This window comes from Schistocerca piceifrons, chromosome 7, assembly GCF_021461385.2.
Source record: "Schistocerca piceifrons isolate TAMUIC-IGC-003096 chromosome 7, iqSchPice1.1, whole genome shotgun sequence".
NCBI classification, from domain to species: Eukaryota; Metazoa; Arthropoda; class Insecta; order Orthoptera; family Acrididae; genus Schistocerca; species Schistocerca piceifrons.
In genome coordinates this window covers 496716658-496729889 of record NC_060144.1, presented here as the reverse complement: position 1 = coordinate 496729889, position 13232 = coordinate 496716658, and the positions used below count along the sequence as shown (strand labels likewise).

The 13232-nt window shown below is 46.4% G+C and overlaps 1 protein-coding gene and 1 non-coding gene across 2 annotated transcripts in view; both read right to left on the bottom strand.

The window, feature by feature from the left end:
* LOC124709045 overlaps window positions 1-13232 on the bottom strand; it is a 307771-nt gene that overhangs the window by 31749 nt on the left and 262790 nt on the right. The window lies entirely within an intron of this gene.
* On the bottom strand, window positions 747-820 carry Trnat-ugu. The gene has a single exon. It is a non-coding gene; the product is annotated as a tRNA-Thr (tRNA).

Here is a 13232-nt window from a genome sequence, read left to right as displayed (position 1 = left end):
AGAGTTTGCGGAACGCCAGTAAGTGGCTACTCAGTGAGCTGGGACGCCGTTGCCCGGTGCCGCCGCGGCAGCTACTGCGGCAGCGCCGGCTGTCCCCGTTGCCCAGATACGTTTCGGCGTGGCTGGCACGCAGCCGACGCGACGCCGGGGCGCCGCAGTTTATGAATCGTGTAAGTTTAGAGAGACGGGCAGGCAAGGGAAGAGAAGAGCGCGTGTCTTTGAGAGCGGCGCGTGTTGACAGAGGGCGCCCGGATAAATACACAGGCCGGGCACTTGCCGGCCATTTATTATGCTTCTCTATCTCTGGCCGCGACGTATTGACCGCCGCGCCGGCCGTGCTCGCCTCGCTCCCAAAAAAGAAAATCCCGCCGGTCCGGCCCAAGTACCTAAACAACTGGCGGTGTTTACAGGAGGCGCAGCGGCAGCGGCAGAAACGGCGATACCCCACGCTCTTGCTCTGTCCCACGCCTCCTGCAACACGGCTCCCGTCCACGAGGACGCGGCCGCGCGCAGGGTCCCGGGAGCAGAGCTCTGCGGCTCCCCGGGGACGGCAGTGGGCCTACAGCGTTCCTGCAGGCGCGGTAGCTAGCGCGAGCCACTACTGTGGCCGCCACACCGTCCTGAGCAAAATCCTCGACGTGTGTTTGCCCCAGTTAACGAGTCCATTGTTAAATGACAATTAATTGAAACCCGCAGCTGCCGGCAGGTGTTGTTGATATACCTCGATGGGGACAGCTGAAAATGTGTGCCCCGACCGGGACTCGAACCCGGGATCTCCTGCTTACATGGCAGACGCTCTATCCATCTGAGCCACCGAGGACACAGATAAATAGCGCGAATGTGGGTCTCACGGGGAGCGTGCACGGGATAAGTCCCTGCAGTCGCGCTGTTTATCTGTGTCCTCGTTGGCTCAGATGGATGGAGCGTCTGCCATGTAAGCAGGAGATCCCGGGTTCGAGTCCCGGTCGGGGCATACATTTTCAGCTGCTCTCATCGAGGTATATCATCAACACCTATCAGCAGCTGAGCGTTTCAGTTAATCATCATTTATTCTAGAGAAGCTGCACGGTCATCAATGGTTTCTGTTTTTTGGAGAACAGTTACTATCTTCATATATACAGTTAAAAGGCTACCCAGCTGTTGATCTTAATGCGAATGCGCACAGTAGCGTTCTCGTTTCCCACGCCCGGGTTCCCGGGTTCGACTCCCCGCGGGGTCAGGGATTTTCTCTGCCTCGTGATTTGGATATTAACCAGTAATTGAATCAGGAATCTAATACTTAGTAATTTATTAACATACGAAAGAAAGATAGGATTCCAGTAAAAGCAAACTCAAAATTCAAAATCATTGTAAATCGCAAAATCATTATAATTAAAATTCGCGAAGTAGAACCAACGTTCCCAAAGAATACCCCGTGTGAGTACTCTTTGAGATTCGTGAGTAATGGCTAAGGATAATTCAATGCATTGTCACTATGTTACGAGATTTAGCCGAAGCAGGTCATACTTTTGAATGCTCGTATATGTAGGCGCAGTTAGACTTTGTTTTCACAATTGATTATTGCGATCTACTATGACGCAGTGAAACGATACTTTCACTTCAAATATTACTTTTTTTTAGAATTCAGATAGAGGACTTGCATATATTAGACAGAAGTGACTTTTAATTTCTTAACCTGAAGTTAACACTATTTAGGAAGTGAACACAGAGAGACAATTTCATTCGTAATAACTAATGGACTATGGAACTTGGCGATAGTTACGAAGCATATAATTTATAATTCCCCCCAACACCTGGGAAAGATTCTTCCTCACGGCTCTGTTAGAAAGTGACTAATATTGTGTAATAAACCAGCATATCGTGTCAATTCACGCATTTATCATTCAAGTTTTACAATATTATTTATAGAGATAACGGGCTGTGATATTATTTGATGGAAGCGCTCGGCGCTTATATAGAAACTCCTTGACGTTAGTAAATAATAACACTCTTACGACTGATTATAGATTTCAGATTACAGCCAGTCTCTAGGGAATTTGGTGTCGCTGGAACTAATGTGAACTTATCATTAATATTTAAATAGCAACTGATAAACCATCGATTATAGACGATTTAATTATGACATTTGGTGAAGTAAATATCTCGCACAAGTCGCGAGTTCAGTTCATCAATGTTCTGTTTGTAACGTCGATACCGATACATGAGAAATAACAATCTCATTGCTCTACTGCTGAGTGTTAGCCAAGACCGAAGATCCGAAGGACGTTACAAGATGACGCTGTTCCATCTATCTTCCATACGCATTATTTTTGTGAGCTATAGGGCCTATCATATTTTATTTTAACTCTAGAACTTCAAAGAAACTGAAGTGTAAGCAAGAGGAGATATCGCTCGTACGTTAACCACCACAATCGCCAGTACTGAATTTATCCGCTGTTTACCACATACCAAGTAGGGGCTTGTGGGGCTTTGGTCGCACCCGAAGCACGCCCTTCCCTCCCTTCCAACCACAGCTCAAAGTGACACCTGTCGCCTCCTCCGCCAGCCCCGGCTGTACGCGGCCAGTACTGGCCCCAGGCCGCAGGAGCCAGGGAGGCGACGGCGGTAGGTGGCAGCAGACGGCGGCTATTAGTGAAGCAGGCGGCGACCCGCGCCGGCAGCCAAGGCCGCGGCGTGACAGCGGCGTGCCGGCCGTGTGTGGGTCCGCACCGGAGGCTGCTGGGTGCGGCCGCGGGGCGGGCCAGCACGCAGCCGGCACGGCGGCCGTGGCGCGGGGAATCCGCCTGCTGCTGCTGCCCACCCCGCCACGCGCTCCCTCACTGCCCGGACAAATCTCGTATTTTGCAGCGTCATTCACGTCATTATAAACCATCAGTTTATTCGCTCTCAACGCGGCAAATTAGATACCGTGGAGTTCTAGAACGATGTTTCTGCGAGCTATGTCCAACTGTCTAAGGAATATACACTGATCAAAAAATTAGTGGAACGTCACTCTGAGCGTCTGCCACACTACATTGAATATTACACTACTGGCCATTAAAATTGCTACACCACGAAAAAACGTGCTACAGACGCGAAATTTAACCGACAGGAAGAACGATACTGTGATATGCGAAAGATTGGCTTTTCAGAGCATTCACACAAGGTTGGCGCCGGTGGCGACACCTACAACGTGCTGACATGAGTAAAGTTTCCAACAGATTTCTCATACACAAACAGCAGTTGACCGGCGTTGGCTGGTAAAACGTTCTTGTGATGCCTCGTGTAAGGAGGAGAAATGCGTACCATCACGTTTCCGACTTTGAAAAGGTCACATTGTAGCCTATCGCGATTGCGGTTTATCGTTTCGCGACATTGCTGCTCGCGTTGGTCGAGATCCAATGACTGTTAGCAGAATATGGAATCAGTGGGTTCAGGAGGGTAATACGGAACGCCGTACTGGATCCCGACGGCCTCGTATCACTAGCAGTCGGGATGACAGGCATCTTATCCGCATCGCTGTAACGGATCGTACAGCCACGTCTCGATCCCCGAGTTAACAGATGGGGACGTTTGCAAGACAACAACCATCTGCACGAACAGTTCGACGACGTTTCCAGCACCATGGTCTATCAGCTCGGAGACCCTTGACGCTGCATCACAGACAGCAGCGCCTGCGATGGTGTACTCAACGACGAACATGAGTGCACGAATGGCAAAACGTCATTTTTCGGATGAATCCAGGTTCTGTTTACAGCATCATGATCGTCGCATCCGTGTTTGGCGACATCGTGGTGAACGCACATTGGAAGCGTGTATTGGCCATCGCCATACTGGCGTATCACCCGGCGTGATGGTATGGGGTGCCATTGGTTGCACGTCTCGGTCACCTCTTGTTCGCATTGACGGCACTTTGAACAGTGGACGTTACATTTCAGACGTGTTACGACCCGTGGCTCTACCCTTCATTCGATCCCTGCCAATCCATACATTTCAGCACGATAATGCACGACCGCACATTGCAGGTCGTGCACGGGCTTTTCTGCATACAGAAAATGTTCGGCTGCTGCCCTGGCCAGCACATTCTCCAGATCTCTCACCAACTGAAAACGTCTGATCAATGGTGGCCGAGCAACTGGCTCGTCACAATACGCCAGTCACTACTCTTGATCTGTGGTATCGCGTCGAACCTGCATGGGCAACTGTACCTGTACACGCCATCCAAGGTCTGTTTGACTCAATGCCCAGGCGTATCAAGGCCTTTATTACCGCTAGAGGTGGTTGTTCTGGGTACCGATTTCTCAGGATCTATGCACCCAAATGTAATAACATGTCAGTTCTAGTATAATATATTTGTCCAATGAATACCCATTTATCATCTGCATTTCTTCTTGGTGTAGCAATTTTAATGGCCAGTAGTGTAACTGAAGACAGGGTATGTTACCAAATTATACCTCTATCTTCCCCAGATTAAGCACACAACAAAACCTTATTATAAACCTCTTTCATTTACATAAAAGGGACTGACACGTCCGACAGGTGCCGAAAACAAAATGAAATAAATTTTTCATCCCGTCATCCTGGGTTCTATTCATTGCTCTTTGAGGTGCTCAGTAACATGTCCCAAACATGCTCGATGGGGCTTAGGTCAGGACTCACGGCTTGCCACTCCATTATATCAACATCCAGGCTTCGCAAGACAGCTGATGCCCGCCACATAGGCTCTGGCACTGGAAGGACTTCAGGACTGCCACTGAATGCAGCAGTCACCACACGATCCAACACGATGTATTCGATGAACTGCCTCGCCTTAAGGCGATCATGAACAACAAGATCCGTATGGCTGTCAACACTGATGACTCCCCACAGCATCACAGAACCTTGGCGAATATGTCGATTTCCTGTATAACACTTTGCACCACGACGTCCGCTAAAACGAACACGGCCATCACGTATCGTCAGAGGAAGGCTGGACCCGTCTGTGAATAACACGTTTCGATAGTGACAAAGTTACCAGTTGAATTGGGAACGGCAGAACAGAAGGTGAGCTTCGAGCTGCTCTCCTGTCAATCGGGGTACTCGAACACGACGCCTGGATCTTAAGATCCTTTCTCGTAACCTGCTCTTTGCGGTCTGATCGGACACAGCGGCTCCAGTAGCCCTTCTGAGACCGTCTTGCAGTGTTCCGGCGGCTTCCGTGCGACGCCGCGATGCAGAGGTGGTCAGATATCGGCCTTCACGTGGGACTGCCATGAGCCGGCGACCTTGTCCAACTCGCCTTGTGCCCCAACCTGTCTCCCTGTAGCGTACCCACAATCTATGGGTGACACGGGGAAAGACATTGGCACTTGCAGCGGCACGATCAGAAGTCCATCCTTTTTGGAATCGAACAGACCACCCTTCCAACTTGCACTGCATTAATGTGTCGCACTGCATGTGAACTTCCACAAATGTCAACTGCCACCTGTTTTCCTTACTAGCAAACATTGGGATACCCATACGCACTTCCTTCTGAGGGATCACCTGACACTGTAATGCATAACACAGCCAGTAGATGGCGACTTTTTTTCTTAACGTTTCTCAGCACGACCTCACCTGCAACACCCTTACAAGACTTTCGGACTGTTTCTGACGACCCTGCATACATACAAACACATCAATGTTTGTAACGGAATACATTGCGTCTGCTTATCTTATCCAATATGTTTCGTCTCTATGTAGCAAATAGCGCCACAAAAAACTGTATTTTTATCCTTCAATAGAGGTCACTTTTTCACTTAATGAAAGGTTATTCAATGAAAAGTGCTTCATCACCTCATCTTCTTATTATACACAGTGTAGGTGTCAGTTCTATTCAGCTATTGTAAAACTTAAATTAGTTTTCGCCTTCAGATATCTAGGCTTTCTAATAGAAGAACAGTTAGTGCAAAAAATAATCGAAGCCGCCCTGAAGCATTTGTAGTCTGTCACCAGAACAAAGCAAAATAATAAAATACAGACTAACAAGAAACAAAAGCACAAAATCCACTACTGTAACTTGAATGAGAGAGGTGAAGGTAGCTTAAATACCGATGTTAGCAGAGGACGAATCATCTCCCATCCCCACCAAACAAAGACAATGTGAAAACTTTCTTCCCTAGAAATACTGAAGTTGAGCTCCCCTTCCGTGTCGTTGACGGCCTGTGTGAATACCTCCACTTGAAATCCATTGCAGAATGTTTTGACGTGTCGTTCCGTCCCCTCAAGTGTGAATCAGCCTTCAGTGGAACACGGCTGAAGTATGTTTGATTTCCTGTTTACCTATAGTGCAGACAAAGCTCAACAATGAGTTGCAGAACGTGATAAAGAAAGTTTGAAAGAAGGCATCAAAAGCAACTACAGCAAAACTGTAATGACATGTAATCAAAATTCGGAAAGAAAAAAAAATTCAATAAAATCACAAAACCAGTTGATGAGCTTTTATGTTTGGGCCAAGTGCAGACAACAACGGAATAGGCAGCAAAAGAAGTAGAATAAAAATGGCTTTCGGTGTAAAAAGGGCACGTTTCCAACGTGTCTGACATGGAAGTGTTTACAGCCACTGTATATTACAGGTTTTGACTTACAATATGAGGATTCCTGTGCTAGCTATGGAGAGATGCACGAAGGGAATTGCTAATAGGGACAAGAAAAAGCATGATGGATGACCGTCGTGAAAATGAAATAGCGGGAGATGAATGCATAGTACATGAACGAAGTACGTTGTTGGGTGGATTCGAAGAACTGAGATAAATCAAGACGACGAACTAATGCAAGGTGGATTGTTGAGATTAGAAAACATTGATGGATATAGCTGAAGATTATACAACACAGAAAGGTCTACAGGAGGCCTTTATCAAGTAAGTCAGAAGTGAATGTCAGATAGCTGATAATCATTATATGAAAAGCAATAACATAAATGCTAAACGCCAGCGGTCTGCGATCTACCAAAACGTTCCAGTAGTTACTGAGTAGGGGATGACATTGACAAAAACTTCCTTCCGGATTCGTATAACTTCGTAATATGGTAAGCAACACAGGTCAGCAATACTTACCAGTGCGATGGCATTTGACCCATAAGTCGCGGGATCGAATCCCGTTGATGGAGGAAGTCCTCATCACTAGCTCTTGATTAACGTGGTGACCTTAGCGTCCTGTTCAGCAGTCTTCGCACCAGAGTGCTGGGTTAAATTATAAGGCTGTCGGCACTGTCCGCTGGCGTGAGGCAATGTGACACTGTTATTGGCTGACTCCTTGGTCTGTTCTGGAAGAGCAGGCTGTGTGCCGACACCGAAATACACTCTTCATTTCTCCCAAAGCACAAACTCATCATTACTGATATGCACAATCACTCATCACCTTCGACTGGAGTGCACGACACGTAACTTCGCGGGTGAAGTCTACATGCACAGAAGCACGTATACATCCGTGTCGTGCCAACCAATAGCAGTCAGCCGTAGTGTGCGCCCGAGTTAATTTCGGACTGTGCGGAGCTTGTTTACGACTGGTTTTAGCATTCTGCGTGGTGTTCTCTCGAAAGTTATTTCGAGGCAATCTGGTCCGTGTGAGTGGCAAAACAAAATCTCGCCTATTGTTACACAAACCGGGGAGAGAAATAGTGTGTCGCATGTACTATCAGTTCTTCAGACGGGCGTCAGAGGCCGCATCTACATCTGATCACAAAGCGCTTCCGGTGTTGCCAAGTGCCAAAAACGAACAGGTGAGGCGTGCGGTGTCGGGCTGACAACTGTTCATGACTACCACTATGAAATGAATTTTTGTTTGTACAACAGCTGCTTCCGTGCCTGGCGGCGATTTCTGTTACTGTCATGGACAACGCTAGTGTGCACTCTGTGCAACGGAATAAGGTCCTACTTCCAATACCAGAAACTATGAAATTATTTCATGGTTGTCATCTAATGAAATTCCTCCCACTGCGTAACAGACCAGGGCAGAGCTACCCGTGCTCGTAAACGCATCCAAGCCGGAACACCGCAGTTACAAGATACATGAACTTGCAAGACAGCATGGTCATCGAGTAATCAGGTTACCACGATATCACTACCAATACAATCCTACTGGTCTAGCATGGGCGCAAGTTGAACCCCATATCGCAGAAAGAAACAGCACCTTCTGGATTGCTGACGTCGAAAGACTCACACGTGAAGCAATGAACAACATAACTCTCTCTGCATGGGAAAACTTTGTCAGACATTCAAAAACACTGCTGGAAGAAGATTTTAAAGAGGAAATCGACAGAGACTCGGTCAGAACACCTTTCATAATTAATCTTTCCGACTCTGATCCGTCTGAATCAGACAGCGAGGGTGAAGAAAATGTTTTGAGCTAACTGTGTCAGTACAGCTTAATACATCATTTAAAAACGTGTCGTTCAACTTAGCCTTTAATATGTAACTTGAGACTAGGTTTGCTTGGCAGGTAACGCTCTGATTGTTCCTTATGCAGTTTCGTTGTGGACTTTATTTAAAGCTTGTCTTCGGTTTTGAACACCTCGTCGATTGTTGTGAACTCTACAGTAAACTTAAACTCTCAGCCGTAAAAATATGTAAAATTGATTTTGTACTTATGCTAGGCGGACTGACGTCTTCACTTTTGGAACAGTGATTATTCGTTCATTAAACATCATACAAATATATTAGTTTTATCAATGATTAGATATTCTAATACGTTCTTCGAAAAACTGTGTTGGGAAGATTATCAAATATTGTCTTTGCATTCGCCGAGATTAACCTCAACAAACTTCGAGTGGAAACTTGTCCCGTATTACGTATGGTAATAACTATATACAATTGAAACGATATTGATGAAAATTATAAAGTATTTGATATAAGTGAGATGTCCAGAAATAGAAAAAGCGATTTTTTCAGATAATGATTTTTAATGTATGACAGACTATTTTCATATTTTCTGAAATAAGATTCTTTCAGCTGCTTGACGAAAAGATACTGTACATGTAGATCGCTCAGATATTTGCTTATGTCACTTGAATGGCTCTGAGCACTATGGGACTTATCTTCTAAGGCCATCAATCCTCTAGAACTTAGAACTACTTAAACCTAACTAACCTAAGGACATGACACACATCCATGCCCGACGCAGGATTCGAACCTGCGACCGTGTATGTGCAAATATTTACTCTGCAACTGCAGATAAATAATTATGACTACAGTTCGCAATCCGTCACAAGGTGAAATTAATCTTCGGGTTCGAAAGAGACAGATAAATACTCTTGAATGCGCCGCAGTTTTTTCCTGTTAATGACACGTATTGCAAAACATTCGATTAGTGTTATAAAAACTGTTTTAGGGCGGTCAAAAGCCTCTGGTGGTCCAGGATGTGTCAGTAAATATACATTTTTTCTACGTTTCTTTTCTTCTTCTTCTTATATTTTATTTTGCAAGACCTCTCAAAAGGAACGTATTTCCGAGTGCCAACGGGAAAGATAAATAAATGCGCCGCGGTTTTTCCCAATTACTCATCACGGTATTTTTTTGTATTGATCGACGACATCGACAAACAATGCAAATCTGTCTATTACTGATGTCAGTGTTCGTCCTATTACCATGCGTTGTAATTTTTCTACGTTACAAATTTTATACAGCTCCGTATTTTAAAGGCACACAGTTTCATGAATGGCCTTCCTCTCAAAGGCGCAAATCACTGCGCTTGTCACCTTTCTTGCAGACGTATGTAACGTGAATGGTCGACTGCCAGTAGCCGACTGCTTGATGGAGCGCAGCTAACGCAGACTCTGTCTGCATTCCAACAGGTTGCTCTCCCACCACCCCAAACTCCTGGCGGCGCGAAGTCTTCCGCCACCCGTCAAGTGGCGTGGCGTGCGCTCTGACAGAGACTTTACTAAACGTATAAATGTGCTGAATTCCTGAATTGTCTACTCTGGGACTATTTCGAGTTCAAAAACTGCTTGAGAATCCGCGTTTTGGGTACCCTCCTTTCTTACTGTCCACCTGCTTGTTGGGTGGTAACGTGCTTGCCTCCCATGCACTGGGCCTGGGTTCGATTCCCGGCCAGGTTGGAGATTTTCTCCGCCCGGGAACTGGGTGTTGTGTTGTCCTCTTCATCATTTCATCCTCATCATCGGCCGCAAGTCGCCTATTGTGGCGTCTACTGAAATAAGACTTGCGCTTAGCGGTCGAAACCGAATGGGACCTTCTGGCCAACAATGTCATACGATCATTTATTTTTTTTCCTTTCTCACTGAAACTTTGGAATGCTGAGCTGGTGTGCAACAGCTGCAGTCGGTGGATGGGATATAGTCAGCCACCGCCTTATTTCAGGTTTACGTACAGCGGACGCCCAATGAAACTGTGCGTGCAGCAGTTCACTTTTCACCTTTAGACGCTTAATTAGTTTTGTGTAGTGAGCGGGCAGTAGTTTAGTGGTACTCAGTTGTTCCTAATATTTGCCTGCAAAGATGGGTACGATCAAGGATAACGCGTGTTTATCTTAGGCAACCAATTGCACCCTCTAATGGGAACTGTTCCCAAAGAGAACAAAATGGTTCAAATGGCTCTGAGCACTATGGGACTTAACATCTGTGGTCATCAGTCCCCTAGAACTTAGAACTACTTAAACCTAACTAACCTAAGGACATCACACACGTCCATGCCCGAGGAAGGATTCGAACCTGCGACCGTAGCGGTCACGCGGCCCCAGACTGAAGCGTCTAGAACCGCACGGCCACAACGGCATGCCCCAAAGAGAACACTGTCTTCCAAAACCACCGTTGCCCAACTGAGTCAGCCAGGCGAGGATAAACTTCAAAATGCCGGCTGACTTAAAGGTCAGCTCACACTGTACGTCATGGAACGGAACGTCAAAACATTCCACTTTGCACTTCAAATAGCGGCGTTCACACAGACCGTCAACGGAACGGAACTGAACCAAACGGAATGGGACGCGACGTTAGCGTCAGGGATTCTTGGGATCCACTGACATTGGTGGCGTGCAGAATGGCGACGCCTGATAACATTGGAAGCTACCGTACTGTCAGTGATCATTCTTGTTATAGCAGAGGATTTGGTTCATTTCTGTATTCTGATCTGTTTTTTATCAATATCTTTGTATTCGTGACACACTGAGAAAGTTGTAAGAGGAACTGGATGTTTTTCATATGAGCGTGTTTCCACAAAAGAGGCCAAATGTCAAAGTGAAAAATAATTTAAGGTTCTACAAATAAAATGCCAACACAGTACGTTAATAACGACGCAAATAAAGTAAACGATTCTCATTAAGAAATATTTTTTTAGCAATAAAAAATATATTTCTATGTTTGTTTGGTGCTGAGGAAAAAATCAAAAGAGTGGGTGAAATGAAAACAGAAGCAAAAAAACATCAAACATCTAGAAATTGATTTAGATTACCGGTTTCGTCAAACCACACTGCCTTACAATGGCTGGGGGCAGGAATGATGACAGCCAATGATAGACGCCGTGGAACACAGTGCTTACATGACGGAGGTGGAGTGGTATGTGCATAACGAGCAGTGGTGCAGATTTCACCACAAGAGAATTTGGCATAAAAGACATAAATAACGTCCATGTGTGACACTAGTCAGGCTCACAGTATATTCCTTACTCTCAGTAAGGAGCATGCTCTCCTCGGGCACTAATGCGCATCTTGCACTTGTTATTCATGCTGGCTAAGAAACTCTTGAAGAGTCCTTGGGGGATATCGTTCTACTCCTCTCTCAAGGCGGTTATTAGTTCTTGCACGGTTCGGGAAGGCGGTGTTCGTTGACAAACACAACTGCCAAGAGCAACCCAGTCATGCTGTATAGATTTCGGTCCTGGGAGTAGGCAGACCGTTATATACGTACAATATCTTCAGTGTCCAGTGTGTTAGACATCTCAGCGGTTCTGTGTCGTCCGTAAACAGAAAGTCGGGAACTACCGCACCACTAAGTAGACGGACATAGTCTCCTTGCAATACCAAATGGTTCAAATGGCTCTGAGCACTATGGGACTTAACATCTTTGGTCATCAGTCCCGTAGAACTAAGAACTACTTAAACCTAACTAACCTAAGGACATCACACAACACCCAGTCATCACGAGGCACAAAAAATCGCTGACCCCGCCGGGATTCGAACCCGGGAACCCGGGCGTGGGAAGCGAGAACGCTACCGCACGACCATGAGCTGCGGAACCTTGCAATACCGCTGTGTTGTAACGAGTACCTCGCGCAAAGATATGCAGCGAAGGAGTCATTGTGCGTAATGCCTGACCACACCTTAACGCTTAGACCATACCGGTGACATTCATGAATATTTTGTAATGTGTAAGCCGTCCCCCCCCCCCCCCCTCTCTCTCTCTCAACACTAACCCGTGGCCAGAATCACTTGCCACAATGAAGTGAGATTCATCAGAGAACATCGCTCTGGGCCACTGTTGCTTATCCCAACCAACATACTCTCTATACCAATGATTATTGCTCGACGGTGACGTGTTTGAAGTGGGATGCATTTCACAGACTTCGAAGCATACAGACCAGCCTGATTTAAACGCTGCGAAATGGTTCTGTCAGAGAGACGTGTACCGGTGGCAGTTGCAAGGGCTGCAGCAATATCCCTACGAGTGAGAATGGCTGAGCCTTCTCGCCACCACAGTTACGTATCATGCTCTTGCGGTGTGGTGGAGTGTTTACGACTACCGGCACACTTTCGCATAACATCTGCACATTCAGCGGCCTTTTTTAATCGCGAGATGACACTTTTGGAAACAACCGTTGCTGCGGTCACAGGAGCGACACTTTGTCCGGCTCCCAACTGTCCAAGTGCTCGTCCGCGATTTTAAGCACTCAAGTCGTGTCCTGCAGACATGTTGCCGTACCACACTTAATGTCGCACTGCCGGCCGGGGTGGCCGAGCGGTTCTAGGCGCTACAGACTGGAGCCGCGCGACCGCTATGGTCGCAGGTTCGAATCCTGCCTCGGGCATGGATGTGTGTGATGTCCTTAGGTTAGTTAGGTTTAAGTAGTTCTAAGTTCTAGGTGCCTGATGACCTCAGAAGTCAAGTCCCATAGTGCTCAGAGCCATTTGAACTATTTTTTGAATGTTGTACTATCCGGTTCCGTAATAAACTTTGTTAAACAACGTACTGCATGAACCATGAATTGTACAATGCATACATAGCGTTCGTGCAGAAGCTTCGCTGCGTCCCGCTCTCTACATTTTCTTTTACTATTACTGGTCGT